Below are 27,026 nucleotides of genomic sequence, written 5' to 3' on the forward strand. Positions count from 1 at the left end.
AAAGCCAGGAAGGATGTAACCGCAAAAACATTATCACCGCAATTGGCAAAAAATATGTTGCGTGGTGCGAGGCCAGTAAGGCCCGACGGTGGAAATTCAACTGGGTCGATTCCTACATTTCCTGAAAACAGGAGTGTCTATGGGCCTGAAATTGGGGTCCATTAAGGTTCAAATTTCGGCCCTGTCAATTTTCTTCCAAAAAGAACTAGCTTCAGTCCCTGAAGTTCAGACGTTTGAAAAAGGGGTACTGCATATACAGCCTCCTTTTGTGCCTCCAGTGGCACTTTGGGATCTCAATGTAGTTTTGGGTTCCAAAAGTCACATTGGTTTGAACCACCTAAATCTGTGGAGTTAAAATATCTCACATGGAAAGTGGTCATGCTGTTGGCCCTGGCCTGGGCCAGGCGCGTGTCAGAATTGGCGGCTTTATCCTGAAAAAGCCCTTATCTGATGTTCCATTCGGACAGGGCGGAATTGAGGACTCGTCCTCAGTTTCTCCCTAAGGTGGTTTCAGCGTTTCACCTGAACCAACCTATTTGTGGTGCCTGCGGCTACTAGGGACTTGGAGGACTCCAAGTTGCTAGACGTTGTCGGGGCCCTGAAAATATATGTTTCCAGGAGGGCTGGAGTCAGGAAATCTGACTCGCTGTTTATCCTGTATGCACCCAACAAGCTGGGTGCTCCTGCTTCTAAGCAGACTATTGCTCGTTGGAGTTGTAGTACAACTCAGCTTGCACATTCTGTGGCAGGCCTGCCACAGCCAAAAATCTGTAAATGCCCACTCCACAAGGAAGGTGGGCTCATCTTGGGCGGCTGCCCGAGGGGTCTCGGCTTTACAACTTTGCCGAGCAGCTACTTGGTCAGGAGCAAATACGTTTGTAAAATTCTACAAAATTTATATCCTGGCTGAGGAGGACCTGGAGTTCTCTCATTTGGTGCTGCAGAGTCATCCGCACTCTCCCGCCCGTTTGGGAGCTTTGGTATAATCCCCATGGTCCTTACGGAGTCCCCAGCATCCACTTAGGACGTTAGAGAAAATAAGAATTTACTTACCGATAATTCTATTTCTCATAGTCCGTAGTGGATGCTGGGCGCCCATCCCAAGTGCGGATTGTCTGCAATACTTGTACATAGTTATTGTTACAAAAATCGGGTTATTATTGTTGTGAGCCATCTTTCAGAGGCTCCTCTGTTATCATGCTGTTAACTGGGTTCAGATCACAGGTTATACGGTGTGATTGGTGTGGCTGGTATGAGTCTTACCCGGGATTCAAAATCCTTCCTTATTGTGTACGCTCGTCCGGGCACAGTATCCTAACTGAAGCTTGGAGGAGGGTCATAGGGGGAGGAGCCAGTGCACACCAGATAGTCCTAAAGCTTTCTTTAGATGTGCCCAGTCTCCTGCGGAGCCGCTATTCCCCATGGTCCTTACGGAGTCCCCAGCATCCACTACGGACTATGAGAAATAGAATTATCGGTAAGTAAATTCTTATTTTTAGTACTACGGGTCCCTTCAGTAGCCTTTAAAACCAGTGTGTCGGATTCTTTCTGGATTTTTTGTAACCACATCAATGTATGTCACTTCTTCACTTCCACATTTAGCTGGAGTATAAAGACTCCATCCTAGGATAAACTTCTGACTCCAATCAACATATCCTCCCTTGTGATACAACTACTACTAAAGGGCTCTACACACCAGGCGATTTAAACAATGAACGATTTTTTGCATACACACTGAAAGATTTGACATTGCAAGCATCAATATCGTCCAAATTGGCCTGCAATGATAAACAACGATAGACAAACGACTGCAGGGACGTGCATTGTTCGTCATCGGTGCCTCCACTCTGAACGATAAATTGTTAATTTTTTAACGATATATTTCATATCTTTCTAAAATGTAGTCCAGTGTGTAGTGCCCTCTACGGGGGTATCCAATTAGATGCAGTTAATTACTGCAGCAGTTTGTTTTTCACCAGGAGCTATCCAATTAGCCCTGATAAGCCAGCGCAAGCCACAGCTTATCGTGGATTTTGTTTCAAAATCAAATCCCAGAAAACACAGGTTTCACTGAACCTGTGTGTTTTCGGAAGACCACGTGTTTTTGTTTTTTGTGTTTTACAGGCAACCAAATTGGATAGCCTGAAAAAAATTACGAATGAAACACCAGAAAAAATAAACAAACGCAAAATACGTCCAGTTTTTGTGCCCGATGTATCTTCACCTGTAATTGGATACCCATCCTAAAGCTTGAAGTACTAACTCTACGCTGACACTTAAATTCCTCTCTACTCCACAACTTACTCCTTTGTTTATACTTCTTTTAATTATGGATACTTCAACATCTTAAAACAGAACTTATCCAAAGCATTTTCGTGAAGTGTTCCACTGGAAAACCTCTACTGCAGTATACAGAGGGTAATCCTTGACTCTTACATGTCAAAATCATACCTAAAAATACACCAATGCCATTCTGACAAAGTTTTTGGTGTGATAGTTTACAGACTATTGGGATGATGGCGGTCACATGACAGACACGGGCATCCCTACAATGAGAATGCCGACAGGGCAATTATTTTACCCCTTCCCTGTCCCCCTACCCTAACCCACCTAGGGTGGTGACTAGAGCCAAGACTGGAGGAGAGGCAGCTACAGCTAACACCGCCCTCTAGTGCCTAACCGTGACACCGACACTTACCTTTAGGATGTCGGCAGTCCGTGTTACGGCGCTGGGAAACTTACTGTATCCCTTCTGTGGAACTGTAAACTGGCTTTCGCTGCCACAAAAAAATCCCTAATGAACACTTATCAGTTATAGTCACTTAATCAACATCACCACTGCAAATTCCTTGCCTTTGCATACTAGTAGCAGTATCCTATTAGCAGCAGTACTTTACAGCTGCTAATAGGATCGCAGAGTGCTATATTATTACCCTTGATGCCGGTACTTATCGGGAATCGCGCTTCGGTTGCTCAGCCACCCGAAGCATAATCCGTAATAAGGGGCCTCCAGCGCCATTATAACACATGGGATTGGAGACTTATCCCCGGATCCCATGTGTTTTTGTGCAATCTTGAGTCCAATTTTAGCCGATCAGAACGGCCTCTAAATGGATACCGCGATAATGACCATAAGTCACTAATTGCAATATCCAGAAGTTTTGATTGGCCAAAACGGCATCAGGGCTAATAGGATACTGCCATAGGTCTCCATGCATAACACTTAAGTAACATCCTTAACCTTAATCGAGCCTCACATAATTTAGCCTATCCTACAAATGATTCCTCATTCACCCTTAATTTTTGCACAATACGGTCAACTTCGTCACTTCACAACGGGAAATGATACGCAGACTTTCAAACCTATTAATTTAGCATTTGTGTCACATTGTAATTGCATCCAAACTCACTTATAGTGTACCGTCACTTAGGGTTAGTATTTTTGTTACAATGGGGTCAGAATAATATTACAGACTAAAGGACAACAGTAGCAGCTCTATCTTTTGCCTTTTCCACCAAGTTGGTGACCAAGTCGTACATTGTACTTTTGTTGCATTATCTTTGGTACACCAAACCATTAAAAGGTCAATAAAATATCTTGAGATTCTGAGATTATCCTGCCTCTTACTAGACCAACATCCTTTATCAGTGCTTTCTTTCTACCACACCTACACCCATCTCCTTCTATACTTTGTGGCCACTTGTCCATCTTTATCCTAAAGATGGTAAGCCACATTTTGTATCATTTTATTTTAAGACTAGTTAAAAGTCCATCAAATAGGGTCGGATTATATTAGGAAGGCGGTCTCTACACAGGATCTGACGGGGCTCTGTTATACCGAGTGTGTGAGTCAAGGATGTGCGGTAAGGTAAATGGCTGGGGAGGCACTGGCTAGCACCAGATTTAGACGCAATATGAGCTCAAGTGTACAAGAGGGCATTATACACCGCTGCAGCAGTACAGTATATACTGCTGGAAATTAGTTGAGTTTTGGTCAATGTGCAGAAAAGATAGGCAGGGGAGTCACTGCCTCATCTGCCGTAGACTTTTTACGCCAGCGTTTTGTATTATTCAAATCATTTTTATAGCCAAAAGATATTTCGTATATAATCTCTCTAAATTTTTTGTATACTCTTTATAGTCAAAACTCTGGCGTATATGTTAGTATGACAGGAAAGGCTCTGCCTCACTGCACGTCACTGGTGTGTGTAACGTTAACCTTTTAGAAACAGTGGCTCCATCGTAGGCGGGGGCGCCCGGCGTGCCTGGGTGCGCCTGGGCACGCCGCCGAGCTTACACAAGACGCTCCCATTCACTTTGAATGTGAATGGTGCACGTGTCATTCGAGCCCGGGGGTCCGCCTCGCCGGGCGCACTCAGTCGCCGATGGAGCCACAATTAGCGTGGCTCCATCCGTATATCTGTAATGGGCAGGCTATAATGATGCTGCACTATATACACCAGTACTGGCACATGTAAGCTCACCAGTCCCCACACAGCTCCTGGCCAGCCTGGAGGGTAAACGCAGGGACGTGCGGTAAGCTAAATGGCTCAGGAGGCACTGGCTAGCCCCAGAGCCAGATTTAAATGCAATATATGAGCCAAAGGGTACATGTGGGCATTATCCACAGGTGCAGCATTATAAACTCCTGGAAATTTGGTGAGTTTTGATCAGAGATGTGCGAAAAAGTTAGCCAGGTGAGGCACTGCTTCACCTGCCATAGACTTTTTACTCCAGTGTTTTGGCTATAAAAATGATTAGAATAATACAAAGAAGATATTTCAAACAGATTATTTGTATTTTTCATATACATTATGCAGTCAAAGCTCTGGTAAAAACGTTAGTATGACAGGAAAGGCTCTGCCTCACCGCACGTCACTGGGGTAAAGGACACCAGTAGTCACCAGCAGACGGCCGGAGGGGTATGGCCATGGCCTGAGTGGGAGGGGCGGGCATAGGACTCCACCCCACCGTCGACACACACACATTTTAATATATATATATATATATATATATATATATATATATATATATATATATATATATATAAATATATATATATAAATATATATATAAATATATATATATATATATATATGTATACACACACATACATACATATACACACACAAATATATACATGTGTAGCTGAGATGGTTATCTGCCACCTCATCCTCACCCGCATCATCTGCAGCCCCAGCACAGACCCCTCTCCTCTTCCCGGGTCACCGCACTGCTCACACGACACAGGGTCTCACCTTCTCCCCCACCAGAAAATGGCCAAACGCATCCCGATGCATCCGCTCCGAGCGCTGGGGGGACCATCTGGTGGATTTTGCATCAGTTTCCTGGTTATTGCTGCTACTTGTTGTTTTGTCCCGGAGTGGCAAATAGCCTGGGGTTGCAGCATAGTATATGGAGGAGGGGGGTGTAGAGTTTGCAGTATATGGCAGAAGAATATGGAGGAGGGAGTGCCTTGTATATATGGTGCACTATATGGAGGGGTATGCGGGTGCATCATGTATATAGGGGCCATATATGGTGGGGGATGCAGAATACGGAAGAGGATGGGGGTGCAGTTTATATAGGGGCAGTATATAGTGGGGGTTGCAGTGTACTTAGGGAGTGTATGTCCGCGTCACACAGAGGCGACTATATTGAAACAAAAATATGCACCTCTCTCCACTGTCCTTATCTGCCACTACTACACTCTCTCTCCAGTCCATATCTAACCCAACCCTCGCCCCTCTATCCCCGCCGTCTTCCCTGTCCTTATCTGGGCCAACCCTCCTGCCCTCTTTATTTCTTTCCCAGTCCCTAGCTGCCTCTACCCCCACTCTCTCTTCCCAGCCCCCTCTCTCCATATGCAGCAAGTGTGAAACTGAAAGTCAGATCAGTATTATTAATATTACCAGCAGCAGGTTAGGATGCTCTAACATCTCCCTTTCACTTTCAATTTGAGCTGTGTCGGCTTGGTTGTCTATGCTCCCTTCATGATCAGGACCTGGAAGTGACATAACGAGAGGGCAGGAGAGAACTTCCACCCTTCCAGCACCTAAATTGTGTTCTCCGTTCGTTTGCGGTTTTGTTTTCTATGCACCATTGGACCCTCGCGGGCTTGCTACGCTTCGGGCTCGGTGTCTCGCACCCTTCTGCTTCGCTCGCCACAGGTTACTATTCCAAATAGTTTGTGACATGGACCTAGGGGCTCATGGGAAAGGTCCTCTCCACGAAGGGAAACTAGACGCTACCGTGTCGGCTTCCGGCACACAAAGAAATCATTTGGTCTGTGTAGCGGCCTCAAGCACACATAACAGAGGTGAGGAGCAAACTTGGCTTTTATTATATAGGAGATGTATAACCAGTCTACTAATTAAACAATTCTGCACATTAAGAAAACTATGATTTGTTTTCTAAATAGTGAATAGTAAATGAGCAGTCATTCCTCCAAAGAAATCAGTTATAACATGAAAATAGATATATTACTGCTGTTTACTGGCCACATGTAAATGGGTTAATTGGACTGGATTTATGTAAATGATATTATTAAATATGCAGTATTTAAAGAGCAACCAGGGACGCGAGGTGAGGTAAATGGCTCAGGAGGCACTAGCTAGTACCAGAGCCAGATTTACACACAATATATGAGCCCAAGGGCATTATACACAGGTGCAGCAGTATATACTGCTGAAAATTGTGAGTCAGATGTGCGGAAAAGGTGCCTCACCTGCCATAGACTTTTTACTCCAGAGCTTACACTCTAAAAATGATTTGACTAATACAAAGAATATATTTATAATATATTCTTTGTATTTTTCATATACTTGATATAGTCAAAACTCTGGTGTATACGTCATCATAACAAGAAAGAACCCATTCCACCTCATTGAGAGCAATATATTGGATTAGCATTACTGCAAGCTAAGCACACCAATGAGGTCATCACTGTGCTACAAGTATGCAGACTTATGATGACCCAGAGAAGCAGCATGATGTGGGAGACCCAAAGGACATCCCTTCCTCTACCCATCATTTGTTTATGCTGTAAGTAGTGCTAGGTGCTGGTGGCAGCAGAGTGGAGATGGTTAGTTATACCCCTTTCACATCTCCAATGCCGGATCCCACTCGGGAATTGGAAACAGGTCCTTCCCGGGTGGGATCCGGGCTTGGAGAATCTCCTACCCCTTTCGCTGGCTTCCAGGGTCGGTTGCCATAGCGGCGGGGGGCAGCACCGGCAGCGGCGGCGCTGGGAGATTAGCTCCATCTCCGCGCCACCTCTCCCTATCTAGTAAACTGGTCCCGGGTCGCAAGGACCCGGGAATCCGTTTATCTAGCCACAGACCCGGTATTCAACCTGGGAATAACACGGCTTATAACCTGGGTTGAATTACCGGGTCAGGCGACCCGAGAATTCAGACTTGGCGCTTTCACACTGCCCTGTGTCGACCCAGCAGTATGCCGGGTCGATACAGAGTTATTTGTGCGGTGTGAAAGGGGTATTACAGTGTATAACACACACACACACACTGGTATCATATAGCAGCATTACTCCACATTTCTCATCATATGTTCCAGCGACACACACGTCTGCATATCACAAAATAGAACTATACTCACAAAATGGGAACCAGAGTTAAATTCAATAGAATGTCACAGAATGTAAGGCCCCTGATAAAATCCAGAACAGACCAAAGTTGATACATGTATTCACGTCTGCAACTACCATAGCAAGTACATAATTTTCAGCCCACATAAAAGCTAGAGTTTCACGGAGTTAATTTAAAAAAAAAAATTCTAATGTGTTTAATATCAAACCGCAAACACTGCTGATCGTGACTGAAGATCACACAAGGTGCACGGTTACAAATAGAAAAACTATAAAAAAAATAATAATAATTCAAGAATCCATAAAAAAAATGTCAACTTATAATCAATTTATCAGGCCAGTTTGAGAATTGAAATGTAGATGTTGAATATTTCTATATGTCCCCATGTGCTTTCCCTCCTTATACCAGGACGTGTGGAGACCGGATATCTTGCCATGCCTAATGACAAAGAGGACTCCCTCATTAATCAGAATGAGTCAAACGCCAAGTGCTGTACACAATGCAGGAACACAGCGGACACATGAAGGAGACGTGACGTACAGTGGGGGAGAGGTGAAGTGATTTGGGAGTGGAGGGTAACACAGGAGATAAATGAAATGATACAAGGTTAGGTTTGCATTTTACTAGTGTAAGAAAGCATTTAAGTTGAAGCTATGAAATCAGCTAAAGCTTCCGGTGGTATACGTTTGACATGTGGCGGTCTCCAGCCTTATATTATAATACAGGATATTGGTTGTATAAAATACTGATCCAGATTTGCATGCAATGGAACATATATAGATTGCATGAACTGAAAATGTGAAGTTCACAATTACGAAGACCAAAATATAGTTTAAGAGACAAATGTTAAACATGCCTGATATACACAGGAGGCCACACAATTATTATTTAATGCCTTGTGAATTGATACCTAGATCCTACCCGTTGCCTATATTGTTCAGTGCTTTTCAGGTTGGATTAACTATTTTAGGAGAGTTGTTGTTTAAACCTCAGTTTTATATTGCAACTGTCTAAGTCAGGGATGGGGAACCTTTGGCCCTCCAGCTGTTGATCTACATATACCAGCATGCTTTGCTACAGTTTTGCTACTTGGCCATGCTTAAACTGTTGCAAGGCATGCTGGGATGTGTAGTTCAACAACAGCTTGAGGGCCAAAAGCTCCCCATCCCTGGTCTAAGTGTTTATTTTATTTTAATAGTTAGTGACATCACAAATCAGGATTTTAGGCAGTACGATAATGACGTTTACAGGAAACCAAAAGTCTTTATTAACCCCAGCCCCTTCAGGCCACGTGGTACTGTTTAACATGAAGTACAGTGCATCAGCCCTATGCACCTGGCAAGACCAGAAATATCTAGTCTGTCATGTGTATGTGTGAGTTATAGCATTTGTCACATAACACTGTTTGCAAATACCAATAAACATTCTTACTAATAAGAAAACTATGTTATGTTGTAAAAAATTACTGCTATTAATTTTACTGACAGCCCGGCTACCAACACAATCCATGCTTTGCTAAAGATTCCAAATGACTTGCTATCGCCTTAATAGCGGGTGTGACTTATTAGATCTACACTACAAAAAAAAAAAAAGAGTGTACCACTAACGGTAGACGTGCATTAGGTCGACAGGGTCAAAAGGTCAACATAGAATAGGTAGACAGTAGAAAATGTCGACAGGGTCAAAAGGTCGGAATTGAAGTGGTTGACACAAAAAAGGTAGACAATTTTTTTATTTTTGGGGGGTGTTTTGTCACTTTTTTGCCCCAACCAAGCCCCATTTGTGTACCGCTTCGCTCTCCATGCTTTGGGCAAGGTGCCTCGTTCCACTACCGCTGCGCTCGGCACAGGTTACTATTCCCAACCGTAGTCCACGTGGATATTAAAGTATGAAAAACTTGTGTCGACCATTGTCATGTCAAACTTTTGACCCCGTCGACCTAATGAATGTCTACCATTAGTGGACGACCTACTGACTGTAGTGTAGATCTAAAGACCGGATTCCCTTAATATCTACATTGACACTATCAAACAATCAGTACAATCAATACACAGCCATAGAAATATCTAAAAGCTTAAATCGGAGCACATGTACACCTTAACAAAACAATTCCATGTAGAAGAACCCTTCCATATGATGCCCTGTAATGCTGCAGAAAAAAAAAACCCCACCAGGGCTGGTTTGTTAAATACATTTTACAATAGTCAAGACCAATGGATATTTTAGGTCTTTATTATAAGCGAATCCTGTCAAAAGTTATCATGCAATCCTACATTAGTTCTGTTTCATTTTTATGGACTACATTGGGGAAAATTCTATTGTTGAGTTGCTGTTGCATTGAAATGGCAGCAACGACATCGCATCTTGGTTCCCTCGCGTCTCGCTCTCCCCTTGAATACGCACAATTCTGCATGCAGCCCATAGGACTGAACAATATTGTGCGAGACCGAGCTGCCGTAAAGTGCGGACTCACTGGATATGCATCATTATATTAATACAGTGGTCAGCTGGTATAATGTTTGATAGCAGTATTGCTCCAATGGCAAAACTGCATAGTCTGCTGTAAAGATTACTCTGCAGCCTGTATATCAATGTCTGTGATAAAGATATACACCAATAACATAGGGGCAGATGCATTAAGCCTTGAGAAGTGATAAAGCAGTGATAAGTGGAAGGTGATAACACTCCAGCCAATCCGCTCCTAACTGTCACCTTTCAAACCCATAATGACTGACTTGTCTGTGATCACCTTCCACTTACAGTGCATCCGGAAAGCATTCACAGCACTTCACTTTTTCCACATTTTCTTATGTTACAGCCTTATTCCAAAATGGAATAAATTAATTTTTTCCCCCTCAAAATTCTACACACAATACTCCATAATGACTATGTGAAAAAAAGTTTGTGATTTTTGGAAATTTATTAAACATAAAATACTAAGAAATCACATGTACATAAGTATTTACAGCCTTTGCCATAAAGCTCAAAACTGAGCTCAGGTGCATCCCGTTTCCACTGATCATCCTTGAGATGTTCCTACAGCTTAATTGTAGTCCACCTGTGGTAAATTCAGTTGATTGGACATGATTTGGAAAGGCACACACCTGTCTATAAGGTCCCACACTTGACAGCGCATGTCTGAGCACAAACCAAGCATGAAGTCAATGGAATTGCCTGTAGACCTCCGGGACAGGATTGCCTCAAGGCACATATCTGGGGAAGGGTACAGAAAAAATAAGAATTTACTTACCGATAATTCTATTTCTCGTAGTCCGTAGTGGATGCTGGGGACTCCGTAAGGACCATGGGGAATAGCGGCTCCGCAGGAGACTGGGCACAAAAGTAAAGCTTTAGAACTACCTGGTGTGCACTGGCTCCTCCCCCTATGACCCTCCTCCAAGCCTCAGTTAGGATACTGTGCCCGGACGAGCGTACACAATAAGGAAGGATTTTGAATCCCGGGTAAGACTCATACCAGCCACACCAATCACACCATATAACTTGTGATCTAAACCCAGTTAACAGCATGATAACAGAGGAGCCTCTAGAAAAGATGGCTCACTACAGCAATAACCCGATTTTTTTTTTTTTTGGTAACAATAACTATGTACCAGTATTGCAGACAATCCGCACTTGGGATGGGCGCCCAGCATCCACTACGGACTACGAGAAATAGAATTATCGGTAAGTAAATTCTTATTTTCTCTGACGTCCTAGTGGATGCTGGGGACTCCGTAAGGACCATGGGGATTATACCAAAGCTCCCAAACGGGCGGGAGAGTGCGGATGACTCTGCAGCACCAAATGAGAGAACTCCAGGTCCTCCTCAGCCAGGGTATCAAATTTGTAGAATTTTACAAACGTATTTGCTCCTGACCAAGTAGCTGCTCGGCAAAGTTGTAAAGCCGAGACCCCTCGGGCAGCCGCCCAAGATGAGCCCCCTTCCTTGTGGAATGGGCTTTTACAGATTTTGTCTGTGGCAGGCCTGCCACAGAATGTGCAAGCTGAATTGTACTACAAATCCAACGAGCAATAGTCTGCTTAGAAGCAGGAGCACCCAGCTTGTTGGGTGCATACAGAATAAACAACGAGTCAGATTTTCTGACTCCAGTCGTCCTGGAAACCTATATTTCCAGGGCCCTGACAACGTCTAGCAACTTGGAGTCCTCCAAGTCCCTAGTAGCCGCAGGCACCACAATAGGTTGATTCAGGTGAAACGCTGAAAACCACCTTAGGGAGAAACTGAGGACAAGTCCTCAATTCCGCCCTGTCCGAATGGAAAATCAGATGAGGGCTTTTACAGGATAAAGCCGCCAATTCTGACACGCACCTGGCCCAGGCCAGGGCCAACAGCATGACCACTTTCCATGTGAGATATTTTAACTCCACATATTTAAGTGGTTCAAACCAATGTGACTTTTGGAACCCAAAAACTACATTTAGATCCCAAGGTGCCACTGGAGGCACAAAAGGAGGCTGTATATACAGTACCCCTTTCACAAACGTCTGAACTTCAGGGACTGAAGCTAGTTCTTTCTGGAAGAAAATTGACAGGGCCGAAATTTGAACCTTAATGGACCCCCATTTCAGGCCCATAGACACTCCTGTTTGCAGGAAATGTAGGAATCGACCTAGTTGAAAATTCCTCCGTCGGGGCCTTACTGGCCTCGCACCACGCAACATATTTTCGCCAAATGCGGTGATAATGTTTTGCGGTTATATCTTTCCTGGCTTTGATCAGGATAGGAATGACTTCATCCGGAATGCCTTTCTCCTTCAGGATCCGGCGTTCAACCGCCATGCCGTCAAACGCAGTCGCGGTAAGTCTTGGAACAGACAGGGTCCTTGCTGGAGCAGGTCCCTTCTTAGAGGTAGAGGCCACGGATCCTTCCGTGAGCATCTCTTGAAGTTCCGGTTACCAAGTCCTTCTTGGCCAATCCGGAGCCCGAATATAGTGCTTACTCCTCTCCATCTTATAATTCTCAGTACCTTGGGTATGAGAGGCAGAGGAGAGAACACATACACTGACTGGTACACCCACTGTGTTACCAGAGCGTCTACAGCTATTGCCGGAGGGTCCCTTGACCCGGCGCAATACTTGTCGAGTTTTATAAACACGTGGAAGACTTCTGGGTGAAGTCCCCACTTGCTGACAGTGCTATCACATGATTTTCCGCCCAGCGAAGAATCCTTGCAGCTTCTGCCATTGCCCTCCTGCTTCTTGTGTCACCCTGTTTGTTTACGTGGGTGACTGCCGTGATGTTGTCCGAATGGATCAACTCCGGGTGACCTTGAAGCAGAGGTCTTGCTGAGCTTAGAGCATTGTAAATGGCCCTTAGCTTCAGGATATTTATGTGAAGTGATGTCTCCAGGCTTGACCATAAGCTCTGGAAATTCCTTCCCTGTGTGACTGCTCCCCAGCCTCGCAGGCTGGCATCCGTGGTCACCAGGACCCAGTCCTGAATGTCGAATCTGCGGCCCTCTAGAAGATGAGCACTCTGCAACCACCACAGAAGAGACACCCTTGTGCTTGGTGACAGGGTTATCCGCTGATGCATCTGAAGATGCGACCCGGACCATTTGTCCAGCAGGTCCCACTGGAAAGTTCTTGCGTGGAATCTGCCGAATGGGATTGCTTCGTAGGAAGCCACCATTTTTCCCAGAACCCTTTCATTGATGTACTGAGACTTGGCTCGGTTATAGGAGGTTCCCGACTAGCTCGGATAACTCCCTGACTTTCTCCTCCGGGAGAAACACCTTTTTCTGGACTGTGTCCAGGATCATCCCTAGGAACAGACGACGAGTCGTCGGAATCAGCTGCGATTTTGGAATATTGAGAATCCAATCGTGCTGCCGCAACACTACCTGAGATAGTGCTACACCGACCTCCAACTGTTCCCTGGATCTTACCCTTATCAGGGAATCGTCCAAGTAAGGGATAACTAAAATTCCCTTCCTTCGAAGGAGTATCATCATTTCGGCCATTACCTTGGTAAAGACCCGGGGTGCCGTGGACCATCCATACGGCAGCGTCTGAAACTGATAGTGACAGTTCTGTACCATAAACCTCACCAAGGGTACCTCAGAAGGGTAAATTGGGACATGAAGGTAAGCATCCTTGATGTCCCGAGACATCATGTAGTCCCCTTCTTCCAGGTTCGCAATCACTGCTCTGAGTGACTCAATCTTGAATTTGAACCTCCGTATGTAAGTGTTCAAGATTTTAGATTTAGAATCGGTCTCACCGAGCCGTCCGGCTTCGGTACCACAACAGTGTGGAAAAATACCCCGTTCCCTGTTGCAGGAGGGGTACCTTGATTATCACCTGCTGGGAATACAGCTTGTGAATGGCTTCCAAAACTGCCTCCCTGTCAGAAGGAGACATCGGTAAAGCCGACTTTAGGAAACGGCGAGGGGGAGACGTCTCGAATTCCAATTTGTACCCCTGAGATATCACCTGAAGGATCCAGGGGTCTACTTGCGAGTGAGCCCACTGCGCGCTGAAATTCATTGAGACGGGCCCCCACCGTGCCCGATTCTGCTTGTAAAGCCCCAGCGTCATACTGAGGGCTTGGCAGAGGCGGGAGAGGGCTTCTGTTCCTGGGAACTGGCTGATTTCTGCAGCCTTTTTCCTCTCCCTCTGTCACGGGGCAGAAATGAGGAACCTTTTGCCCGCTTGCCCACGAAAAGACTGCGCCTGATAATACGGCGTCTTCTTATGTTGAGAGGCGACCTGGGGTATTCCCAGCTGTTGCCGTGGCCACCAGGTCTGAAAGACCGACCCCAAATAACTCCTCCCCTTAATAAGGCAATACTTCCAAATGCCGTTTGGAATCCGCATCACCTGACCACTGTCGTGTCCATAACCCTCTACTGGCAGAAATGGACAACGCACTTGCCAGTCGGCAAATATTCCGCTGTGCATCACGCATATATAGAAATGCATCTTTTAAATGCTCTATAGGCAATAATATACTGTCCCTATCTAGGGTATCAATATTTTCAGTCAGGGAATCCGACCACGCCAACCCAGCACTGCACATCCAGGCTGAGGCGATTGCTGGTCGCAGTATAACACCAGTATGTGTGTAAATACATTTTAGGATACCCTCCTGCTTTCTATCAGCAGGATCCTTAAGGGCGGCCATCTCAGGAGAGGGTAGAGCCCTTGTTCTTACAAGCGTGTGAGCGCTTTATCCACCCTAGGGGGTGTTTCCCAACGTACCCTAACCTCTACGGGAAAGGATATAATGCCAATAACATTTTAGAAATTATCAGTTGTTATCGGGGGAAACCCACGCATCATCACACACCTCATTTAATTTCTCAGATTCAGGAAAACTACAGGTAGTTTTTCCTCACCGAACATAATACCCCTTTTTGGTGGTACTCGTATTATCAGAAATGTGTAAAACATTTTTCATTGCCTCAATCATGTAACGTGTGGCCCTACTGGAAGTCACATTTGTCTCTTCACCGTCGACACTGGAGTCAGTATCCGTGTCGGCGTCTATATCTGCCATCTGAGGTAACGGGCGCTTTAGAGCCCCTGACGGCCTATGAGACGTCTGGACAGGCACAAGCTGAGTAGCCGGCTGTCTCATGTCAACCACTGTCTTTTATACAGAGCTGACACTGTCACGTAATTCCTTCCAACAGTTCATCCACTCAGGTGTCGACCCCCTAGGGGGTGACATCACTATTACAGGCAATCTGCTCCGTCTCCACATCATTTTTCTCCTCGTACATGTCGACACAAACGTACCGACACACAGCACACACACAGGGAATGCTCTGATAGAGGACAGGACCCCACTAGCCCTTTGGGGAGACAGAGGGAGAGTTTGCCAGCACACACCAGAGCGCTATATATATATATATATATATACAGGGATAACCTTATATAAGTGTTTTTCCCCTTATAGCTGCTGTATTTTTAATACTGCGCGTAATTAGTGCCCCCCTCTCTTTTTTAACCCTTTCTGTAGTGTAGTGACTGCAGGGGAGAGCCAGGAAGCTTCCCTCCAACGGAGCTGTGAGGGAAAATGGTGCCAGTGTGCTGAGGAGATAAGGCCGCCGAGAAGGGGGCGGAGCCTATCTCCCGTTTATCTGTGTATTCTGGCAGGGGTTAAATTCATCCATATAGCCCAGGAGCTATATGTGATGCATTTTTTGCCATCCAAGGTGTTTTTATTGCGTCTCAGGGCGCCCCCCCCCAGCGCCCTGCACCCTCAGTGACCGGAGTGTGAAGTGTGCTGAGAGCAATGGCGCACAGCTGCAGTGCTGTGCGCTACCTTGTTGAAGACAGGACGTCTTCTGCCGCCGATTTTCCGGACCTCTTCTGTCTTCTGGCTCTGTAAGGGGGCCGGCGGCGCGGCTCTGGGACCTATCCATGGCTGGGCCTGTGATCGGTCCCTCTGGAGCTAATGTCCAGTAACCTAAGAAGCCCAATCCACTCTGCACGCAGGTGAGTTCGCTTCTTCTCCCCTTAGTCCCTCGATGCAGTGAGCCTGTTGCCAGCAGGTCTCACTGAACATAAAAAACCTAAAACTAAACTTTTCACTAAGCAGCTCAGGAGAGCCACCTAGTGTGCACCCTTCTCGTTCGGGCACAAAAATCTAACTGAGGCTTGGAGGAGGGTCATAGGGGGAGGAGCCAGTGCACACCAGGTAGTTCTAAAGCTTTACTTTTGTGCCCAGTCTCCTGCGGAGCCGCTATTCCCCATGGTCCTTACGGAGTCCCCAGCATCCACTAGGACGTCAGAGAAATATCTGCTGCTTTTAAGGTCCCAATGAGCACAGTGGCCTCCACCATCCGTATATGGAAGAAGTTCGGAACCACCATGACTCTTCCTAGAGCTGGCCGGCTAAGCTGAGCGATTGGGGGAGAAGGGCCCTAAGTCAGGGAGGTGACCAAGAAGCCGATGGTCACTCTGTCAGTGCTACAGCACTCCTCTGTGGAGAGGAGAACCTTCCAGAAGGACAACCATCTCTGCAGCAATCCACCAATCAAGCCTGTATGGTAGAATGGCCAGATGGAAGCCACTCCTTAGTAAAAAAAAGCACATGGCAGCCCACCTGGAGTTTGCCAAAATGCACCTGAAGGACTCTCAGACCATTAGAAACAAAATTATCTGGTATGATGAGACAAAGATTGAACTCTTTGGCGTGAAAGCCAGGCGTCATGTTTGGCAGGAAACCAGGCCAATACCATCCCTACAGTGAAGCATGGTGGTGGCAGCATCATGCTGTGGAGATGTTTTTCAGCGGCAGGACTGGAAGACTAGCAGGATAGAGGGAAAGATGAATGCAGCAATGTACAGAGACATCCTGGATGAAAACCTGCTCCAGAGTGCTCTTGACCTCAGACTGGGGCGATGGTTCATCTTTCAGCAGGACAAAGACCCTAAGCACACAGTCAAGATATCAATGGAGTGGCTTCAGGACAACTCTGTGAATGTCCTTGAATTGCCCAGTCAAGGCCCAGACTTGAATCCGATCTCTTGAGAGTTCTGAAAATGGCTGTGCACCGACGGTTACCATCCAACCTGATTGAGCTTGAGAGGTGCTGCAATGAGCAAAACTGCACAAAGATAGGTGTGCCAAGCTTGTCGCATCATATTCAAAAAGACTTGAGGCTGTAATTGCTGCCAAAGGTGGATCAACAAAGTATTGAGCAAAGGCTGTGAATACTTATGTACATGTGATTTTAGTTTTTTATTTTTAATCAAATTTGCAAAAAATAAGATTTTACTCACCGGTAAATCTATTTCTCGTAGTCTGTAGTGGATGCTGGGGACTCCTTAAGGACCATGGGGAATAGACGGGCTCCGCAGGAGACTGGGCACTCTAAGAAAGATTTAGTACTACTGGTGTGCACTGGCTCCTCCCTCTATGCCCCTCCTCCAGACCTCAGTTAAGGAAACTGTGCCCGGAAGAGCTGACATTACAAGGAAAGGATTTTGGAATCCAGGGTAAGACTCATACCAGCCACACCAATCACACCGTATAACTTGTGATAACTTACCCAGTCAACAGTATGAACAACAGAGCATCAACAATGGATGCAAACATAACGTAACCCTTTATTAAGCAATAACTATATACACGTATTGCAGAAAGTCCGCACTTGGGACGGGCGCCCAGCATCCACTACGGACTACGAGAAATGGATTTACCAGTGAGTAAAATCTTATTTTCTCTAACGTCCTAGTGGATGCTGGGGACTCCGTAAGGACCATGGGGATTATACCAAAGCTCCCAAACGGGCGGGAGAGTGCGGATGACTCTGCAGCACCGAATTGGCAAACACAAGGTCCTCCTCAGCCAGGGTATCAAACTTGTAGAACTTAGCAAATGTGTTTGAACCCGACCAAGTAGCTGCTCGGCAAAGCTGTAATGCAGAGACCCCTCGGGCAGCCGCCCAAGAAGAGCCCACTTTCCTTGTGGAATGGGCTTTCACTGATTTTGGATGCGGCAATCCAGCCGCAGAATGAGCCTACTGAATCGTGCTACAGATCCAGCGAGCAATAGTTTGCTTTGAAGCAGGAGCACCCAGCTTGTTGGATGCATACAGGATAAACAGCGAGTCAGTCTTCCTGACTCCAGCCGTCCTGGCTACATAGATCTTCAAAGCCCTGACTACATCAAGCAACTTGGAATCCTCCAAGTCACGAGTAGCCGCAGGCACCACAATAGGTTGGTTCAAATGAAAAGAGGACACCACCTTCGGCAGAAATTGCGGACGAGTCCGTAATTCTGCCCTGTCCATATGGAAAACCAGATGGCGGCTTTGTCATGTAAAATCCCCTAATTCTGACACACGCCTAGCCGAAGCTAAGGCCAATAGCATGACCACCTTCCATGTGAGATACTTTAGCTCCACGGTCTTAAGTGGCTCAAACCAGTGGGATTTCAGGAAACCCAACACCACGTTGAGATCCCAAGGTGCCACTGGTGGCACAAAAGGGGGCTGAATATGCAACACTCCCTTAACAAACGTCTGAACTTCAGGAAGAGAAGCCCGTTCCTTTTGAAAAAAAATGGATAGGGCCGAAATCTGGACCTTTATGGACCCCAACTTTTAACGCTAGGATCCTGCGTTCAACCGCCATGCCGTCAAACGCAGCCGCGGTAAGTCTTGGAACAGACAGGGCCCCTGTTGCAATAGGTCCTGTCTGAGAGGCAGAGGCCATGGGTCCTCTGTGAGCATTTCTTGCAGTTCCGGGTACCAAGTCCTTCTTGGCCAATCCGGAACAATGAGTATTGTTCTCACTCCTCTTTTTCTTACGATTCTCAGCACCTTGGGTATGAGAGGAAGAGGAGGAAACACATAGACCGACTGGAACACCCACGGTGTTACCAAGGCGTCCATAGCTATCGCCTGTGGGTCCCTTGACCTGGCGCAATACCTTTGTAGCTTTTTGTTGAGACGGGACGCCATCATGTCCACCTGTGGCAGTTCCCATCGATTTGTAATCTGAGTGAAGACTTCGTGATGAAGTCCCCACTCTCCCGGGTGGAGGTCGTGCCTGCTGAGGAAGTCTGCTTCCCAGTTGTCCACTCCCGCTTGACTCAGGGCGTTGTATATGGCCCTTAGTTCCAGGATATTTATGTGCAGACAAGCCTCCTAACTTGTCCACAACCCTTGGAAATTTCTTCCCTGAGTGACTGCCCCCCATCCTCGGAGGCTCGCATCCGTGGTCACCAGGACCCAGTCCTGTATGCCGAACCTGCGGCCCTCGAGAAGGTGAGCACTCTGCAGCCACCACAGAAGAGACACCCTGGCCCTCGGGGACAGGGTGATCAGCCGATGCATCTGAAGATGCGATCCGGACCACTTGTCCAACAGATCCCACTGAAAGATCCTCGCATGGAACCTGCCGAAGGGAATGGCTTCGTATGATGCCACCATCTTTCCCAGGACTTGCGTGCAGCGATGCACCGACACCTGTTTCGGTTTTAAGAGGTCTCTGACTAGAGTCACGAGCTCTTGAGCCTTCTCCGCCGGGAGAAACACCTTCTTCTGGTCCGTGTCCAGAATCATGCCCAGAAAAGGCAGACGCGTAGTAGGAAACAGCTGCGACTTTGGAATATTCAGAATCCAGCCGTGCTGTTGCAACACTTCCTGAGAGAGTGCTACGCTGATTAGCAACTGCTCTCTGGACCTCACCTTATGAGGAGATCGTCCAAGTATGGGATAATTGTGACTCCTTGCTTTCGAAGGAGTACCATCATTTCTGCCATTACCTTGGTAAATATTCTCGGTGCCGTGGAGAGCCCAAACGGCAACGTCTGGAATTGGTAATGACAGTCCTGTACCACAAATCTGAGGTACTCCTGATGAGGTGGATAAATGGGGACATGCAAGTAAGCATCCTTGATGTCCAGAGACACCATAAAATCCCCCTCTTCCAGGCTTGCAATGACCGCTTTGAGCGATTCCATTTTGAACTTAAATCTTTTCAGATAAAATGTTCAGGGATTTTAAATTCAATATGGGTCTGACCGAACCGTCCAGTTTCGGTACCACAAACATTGTGGAATAGTATCCTCTTCCTTGTTGAAGGAGGGGAACCTTTACCACCACCTGCTGGAGATATAACTTGTGAATTGCCGCTAACACTACTTCCCTTTCTATGGGGGAAGCTGGCAGGGCCGATTTGAGGTAACGGTGAGGGGGCATCACTTCGAATTCCAGCTTGTATCCCTGAGACACAATCTGTATAGCCCAGGGATCTACCTGTGAGCGAACCCACTGGTGGCTGAAATTTCGGAGACGCGCCCCCACCGCTCCTGGCTCCTGTGGAGCCCCAGCGCCATGCGGTGGATTTAGTGGAAGCCGGGGAGGACTTCTGTTCCTGGGAACTAGCTGTATGGTGCAGCTTCTTTCCTCCACCCCTGCCTCTGGCAAGAAAGGACGCACCTCTGACCTTCTTGCTTCTCTGTGATCGAAAGGACTGCATTTGGTAATATGGTGCTTTCTTAGGCTGTGAGGGAATATATGGCAAAAAGTTTGACTTCCCAGCCGTAGCTGTGGAAACTAGGTCCGAGAGACCGTCCCCAAACAATTTTGTAAGGTAACACCTCCCTGTGCTTTTTGGAGTCGGCATCACCTGTCCATTGCCGAGTCCACAGGACCCTTCTGGCAGAAATTGACATTGCATTTATTTTAGAACCCAGTAGGCAAATGTCCCTCTGGGCATCCCTCATATATAGGACAGCGTCTTTTATATGCCCCAGGGTCAGTAAAATGGTATCCTTGTCTAAGGTATCCATTTCCTCAGACAGATTATCTGTCCATGCTGCTACAGCACTACACATCCAGGCCGACGCAATTGCCGGCCTCAGTATAGTACCTGAGTGTGTATAAACAGACTTCAGGATACTTTCTTGCTTCCTATCTGCAGAATCCTTTAGGGCGGCCGTATCCTGTGACGGCAGGGCCACCTTTTTAGATAAGCGTGTCAGAGCTTTATCTACCCTAGGGGAGGATTCCCAGCGCATCCTGTCCGTTGGCGGGAAAGGGTACGCCATAAGTAACCTTTTGGAAATCAGCACTTTATCGGGGGAATCCCAAGCTTTCTCACATAATTCATTTAACTCATGTGAAGGGGGAAAAGTCACCTCTTGCTTTTTCTGCCCATACATATACACCCTTTTGTTAGGGACAGGGTTTACCTCTGATATGTGCAATACATCCTTTATTGCTATAATCATGTAGCGGATGGCTTTAGCCATTTTAGGCTGCAATTTTGCATCATCGTCATCGACACTGGAGTCAGAATCCGTGTCGATATCTGTGTCAACCATTTTGGATAGTGGGCGCTTCTGAGACCCTGACGGCCTCTGCACTGTAGGATCAGGCATGGGCTGAGACCCCGACTGTCCCAAGGCATCAGCTTTATCCAACCTTTTATGTAAGGAGTTTACATTATCATTTAACACCTTCCACATATCCATCCAATCAGGTGTCGGCGCCGTCGGCGGAGACACGTCATTCATCTGTACTTGCTCTGCCTCCACATAGCCCTCTTCGTCAAACATGTCGACACACGTGTATCGACACACCACACACACAGGGGATGCTCTATATGAGGACAGGACCCCCACAAGGCCTTTTGGAGAGACAGAGAGAGAGTATGCAAGCACACACCCCAGCGCTATATGACCCAGGAATCACACAGTAACTTAGTGTTTACCCAGTAGCTGCTGTATATATATTAAATGCGCTAAATTTATGTGCCCCCCCTCTCTTTTTACCCTTTCTACCGTGAGTCTGCAGGGGAGAGCCTGGGGAGCTTCCTCTCAGCGGAGCTGTGGAGAGAAAATGGCGCTGGCGAGTGCTGAGGAAGAAGGCCCCGCCCCCTCAGCGGCGGGCTTCTGTCCCGCGATTTTGTGTAAAATTAATGGCGGGGGCTCATGCATATAACAGTGTCCAACTGTATATATGCTGCTTTTGCCAGGAGGTATCTAATTGCTGCCCAGGGCGCCCCCCCCTGCTCCCTGCACCCTACAGTGACCGGAGTGTGTGGGTTAGTGTGGGCGCAGTGGCGCACAGCTGCAGTGCTGTGCGCTACCTCATATGAAGACAGGAGTCTTCTGCCGCCGATTTTGACGTCTTCTTTCTTCAAACTTCTGGCTCTGCGAGGGGGACGGCGGCGCGGCTCCGGGAACGGACGACAAGGTCAGGTCCTGTGTTCGATCCCTCTGGAGCTAATGGTGTCCAGTAGCCTAAGAAGCGCAACCTAGCCGCAGTTAGTAGGTTTGCTTCTCTCCCCTCAGTCCCACGTAGCAGAGAGTCCGTTGCCAGCAGAAGCTCTCTGAAAATAAAAAACCTAACTAAAATACATTCTTATTAGCAAGCTCAGGAGAGCTCACTAAAATGCACCCAGCTCTGTCCGGGCACAGATTCTAACTGAGGTCTGGAGGAGGGGCATAGAGGGAGGAGCCAGTGCACACCAGTAGTACTAAATCTTTCTTAGAGTGCCCAGTCTCCTGCGGAGCCCGTCTATTCCCCATGGTCCTTACGGAGTCCCCAGCATCCACTAGGACGTTAGAGAAATCTAAAATAAAAATAAATTATTCACGTTGTCATTATGGGGTATTGTATGTAGAATTTTAAGGGAAAATTTAATTTATTCCATTTTGGAATAAGGCTGTAACATAACAAAATGTGGAAAAAGTGAAGTGCTGTGAATACTTTCCGGATGCACTGTATCACTGCTTTCACTTCTTCAGGCTTAATACATCTGTCCCTCAGGCTCTGATGGCATTACATCTAAAAGCAACCCATCTCTTCTTTGATGATAGTTAATACCAATGCTCTTCTATGGAACACCTTGCAAGACAGCAAATCAGCAATGACATTCAACAGGGAAAATGAGGAACAAAAAGTACAAATGACTTGGAGCTAAGTTTTAAAACACTATGCATTACATATAAACAAAACAATTAAATGGTTGAAGGGCTATGAAAAGCAATGAAGAATGCTGGTGTTTCTGCAATGTAACAAAAGGATATTTGTTCATCTACATCAAATCAAAAAGGACTGGACACAATAACCGACCTTGCACTAAGAAGCAGGATCACTTTCAGATAACTTCATGGTTCACTCTACTCTTTTCCAACATATCTGTTAGTGGATCAGATGGATTTATTAACATCCCAGCTGGCCAAAAACAGTATTATACAAGTGCGGGATACTGCGTAGCCAATCTCATCAAATCTTGACGCAGCAATGACAAAAGCATTTATCCCATTCACCTTTATTTGAAATATTTTTTGTAACTAAAGCTATTGTAATCCTCCCCCTCATTTCCCCATCTGTATCCCTTGCTTGCTTAAAGATGAAAATATACATAAATGTAAAAAAAAAAAAAAACCTTCATTTAATTTTTTAACTAAACACTGAAATGAAAACAACCAGGGCTGTAAAAGAGGTATTAAGAATAAAATTAGCCAAAGTAGAAGAAATGTCACTTTACAAGATCAGAAAGGGGTACATAAAACAGTGATCTGCGCGCTCTCACACATGTACCGGATACAGCCATTCTGTAGGGAAGAGCAATATTCAGCTTTCAGTTCTCTCTAAACTAGCAACATCAGAAGTCATTAGTCCTTACAGAATAGATAGGCTGTATTGAAAGTATTGGCACACACACAGTTATGTCAATAGTTTCTGCAGGATGGACCCACATTCTTAATGGTACAGAAAACAAAACAATGGCTGTCCCCACCACCTGCAGATGACTTTAATGTTGGTCTAACGAATCAGATCTAGTCAATTATATTGGCCGATGATTGCTCGAACTGACCAGATATATACTGAACCCAACAGCAGGCAATTCAATTGTTGCTCCATTGTAATGCGAGTTGAAAATGTGAAAAAACACTGTAGTTTGAGAGCCTAACCTGGACTTTATGCAAGTTTTTCTAGTTCGCACGCACATGGGGCATGCTAATGGGGGGGGGGGGGGGGGGACACGACACACACACACACACACAACGAATTAGCTCTGGTGCACACCAACAAATCAACTGAATCGCCCTCCCCATGTTCTTGCACTGAAGATCCAAATAGAACCCTTAATGTGTGTACTTATAACATTATCTATAATTATTTTACTGTAACTTACTATTTCACATGGCAATGTAATGTTAGAGCCTGGAGGTGTCTGGATTTGTTTGATAACTTAACATTCGACCTTTTGCAGTTTACCTGGGTCAAAAGGATAGCATTTAAGACACATATGTGCACACACACACACACAGACATCAATAGGACTTGCACATACAGGTTGAGTATCCCAAATCCAAATATCCGAAATACAGACTTTTTTGAGTAAGAGTGAGATAGTGAAACTTTTGTTTTTTGATGACTCAATGTACACAAACTTTGTTTAATACACAAAGTTATTAAAAACATTGAATGAAATGACCTTCAGGCTGTGTATAAGGTGTATATGAAATATAAATGATTTGTGAGAGTGTACACACTTTGTTTAATGCACAATGTTATAAAAAATTTTGGCTAAAATGACCTTCAGGCTGTGTGTATGAGGTGTATATGAAATATAAATGCATTCTGTGCATGATATCTCATTATGGTATGCAATTATTCCAAAATACGGAAAAATCCGATATCCAAAATACCTCTGGTCCCAAGCATTTTGGATAAGGGATACTCAACCTGTATAGGCAAACTGATGCAAGGTGAATTTTTGAGTGTACAAATCCATTTAATCATATGCCCTTTGGTGCTGGAAGGGCAAAAATGTATTTATTATTCTCTTATAATGTGACTCTGGGAAACTTTTCATTACAAAATGAGACACTTCACGTGTACATTTTGAAAACAAACTTTAAAAGTGAGGTCCAGCTGCTTTGTGTTTACAAATATTTACAAACTATATAAAAAAACACATTGTCAGTTCATTGCAAAAAGTCAGAATGTATCAGATACTGTGATACCAAGATATTATTAAGAAAGATATTTTTACAGGAAGGCATACTCCGTAAAATCTTTTTCATTTAGCCCTAAAATATGCAATTATAAGCTTGAATAGCAGAACTTTTGCGGGCAATACTTCTGCACCACATTTCCCCGATTTGCGGCCATTGATGATCCATTGGGAATCAGAGAAATGAAATCCCAGATTTGCCAATACTAATCATTAGTTGGTCAGGATAAGCAACACTTTGGATTTCCCAGATTCCCCAATGTAAAGGGAAGGGGAACTGCGGCAATCAATTACAAATGGATGGGCCCCTTTACTTTATCTGGCAGCATCAGTATTTCACTGCTTGAATTACCCCCTAACTATGCTGCACATAAAATGTTCCACAAAAACGTATGTATAGCTTGAGAAAAGATCACACTAGATCCAGTACATTGCGACTGCAACTAAATATATTAAAAGCAATAATCTGATTCAAATGACAATAATAAAAATATATCTATCTCTTTCAGCAGTGTACTATCCATAAGAGCTGGGTAGCAGTTACTCATAACCATCAGTGCCTGCTAGTGTGCCCCCAATGTCCCAATAAGACACGTATGAGTGGAATAGACATATGTCCTAGTGTCTCACTTACGGGACAATGGAAAATTCAGTGGCAAAATGAAAACATAATGACAAGTGACAACACAATGGGGGCAAGCAGACTTGGTGTAAGGGGCTTGCTGCAAAGAAAAGACTCAGAGGGGGACTTTGGGGCTTTCTGTTCAAAAGAGATAGGAGGGCTTGGTATCCAGGTGAGATCAAGAAGTGAGGGTCCAAACCAGTTTGGAGTATGGGGGTTTGCTGAAGTAAAATGGGGGTATGCTTGGTGCACAGAAAATATGTCTGAAAGGGGTCTGTTACCTACATGAGATTGGGGGTGGGTGGCTGAGATCAGGCAGGGGGTCATCTGACCACAAGAGATTAGTGGTCTGAGAGTAGAATGTGCTGGGGGCCTGTTGCCCACATGATTGGGGAGATAGCATAAGACTGTGCCAGGGGCCTGTTAGCCACATGAGTTGGGGGGTTGAAATCAGACCGTGCCAGCAAGCCATAATCCACATGAGTTTAGGCTTAGGGCTGAATCAGACTGTGCTGGAGGGGCTCCTGCTGCTCACATGAGATTAGGGGGACAAGCTGAGACTGGGCTGGGGTCCTGCTGGCTACATGAGATTGGGGGGCTGCAATTAGAAGGTGCTGGGAGCCTTCCACCTACATGAAAGTGGGGGCTGAGATCAGTCTTTGCCAGGAAGGTTTCCTGTTGCCCACATGAGATTGGGACCGATATCAGACTGTGCTAGGGAGCCTGGTATCCACATGAGATTGGCGTGTTTAGATCAGTCTGTGCTGGGGGTTTCCCGTTACCCACACGAGATGGGGGGCCAAGTCCTGCTGCCCACATGGGATTTATGGCAGAGATCAGTCTTTGCTGTCTGGCTGTTACCCATATGAGGTTGGAACGCTGAGATCAGTGTGTGCCAGGGGCGTTCTCGTTACCCACATGAGATTGTGGGTCTGAGATCAGACTGTGCCGGGGGCCTGTTAACCATATGAGGTTGGGGGGGGGTGAAATCAGACTGTGCTGGGGGGGGGGGGGGTCATTTAACCCACGGGTTTAGGTCTGATTAGACTGTGCTGGAGGGGCTCCTACTGGCCACATGAGATTGGGGAGCTGAGATCACACTGTGCTGGGGGCCTGCTACCCGAGATTGGGGGCTGCGATTAGAAGGTGCGGGAGGCCCGTTACCTACATGTGATTGGGGGCTGAGACCAGCCTTTACTTAGGGGGGGCGCTACTGCCCACATGGGATTGAGGGCTGAGATCTGTCTTTGCAGGGGGGCTGTTACCCATATGAGGTTGGGGGGCTGGGATCAGTGTGTGCCAGGGGCGTTCTTGTTGCCCACATGAGATTGGGGA

The 27,026-nt window shown here is 46.0% G+C and overlaps 1 protein-coding gene across 2 annotated transcripts in view; it reads right to left on the reverse strand.

Moving 5' to 3' along the window:
• Positions 1-27,026, reverse strand: part of SMG1 (SMG1 nonsense mediated mRNA decay associated PI3K related kinase) — a 408,649-nt gene that overhangs the window by 381,079 nt on the left and 544 nt on the right. The window lies entirely within an intron of this gene.

The sequence above is a fragment of the Pseudophryne corroboree genome, chromosome 7 (assembly GCF_028390025.1).
Source record: "Pseudophryne corroboree isolate aPseCor3 chromosome 7, aPseCor3.hap2, whole genome shotgun sequence".
Taxonomy (NCBI): domain Eukaryota; kingdom Metazoa; phylum Chordata; class Amphibia; order Anura; family Myobatrachidae; genus Pseudophryne; species Pseudophryne corroboree.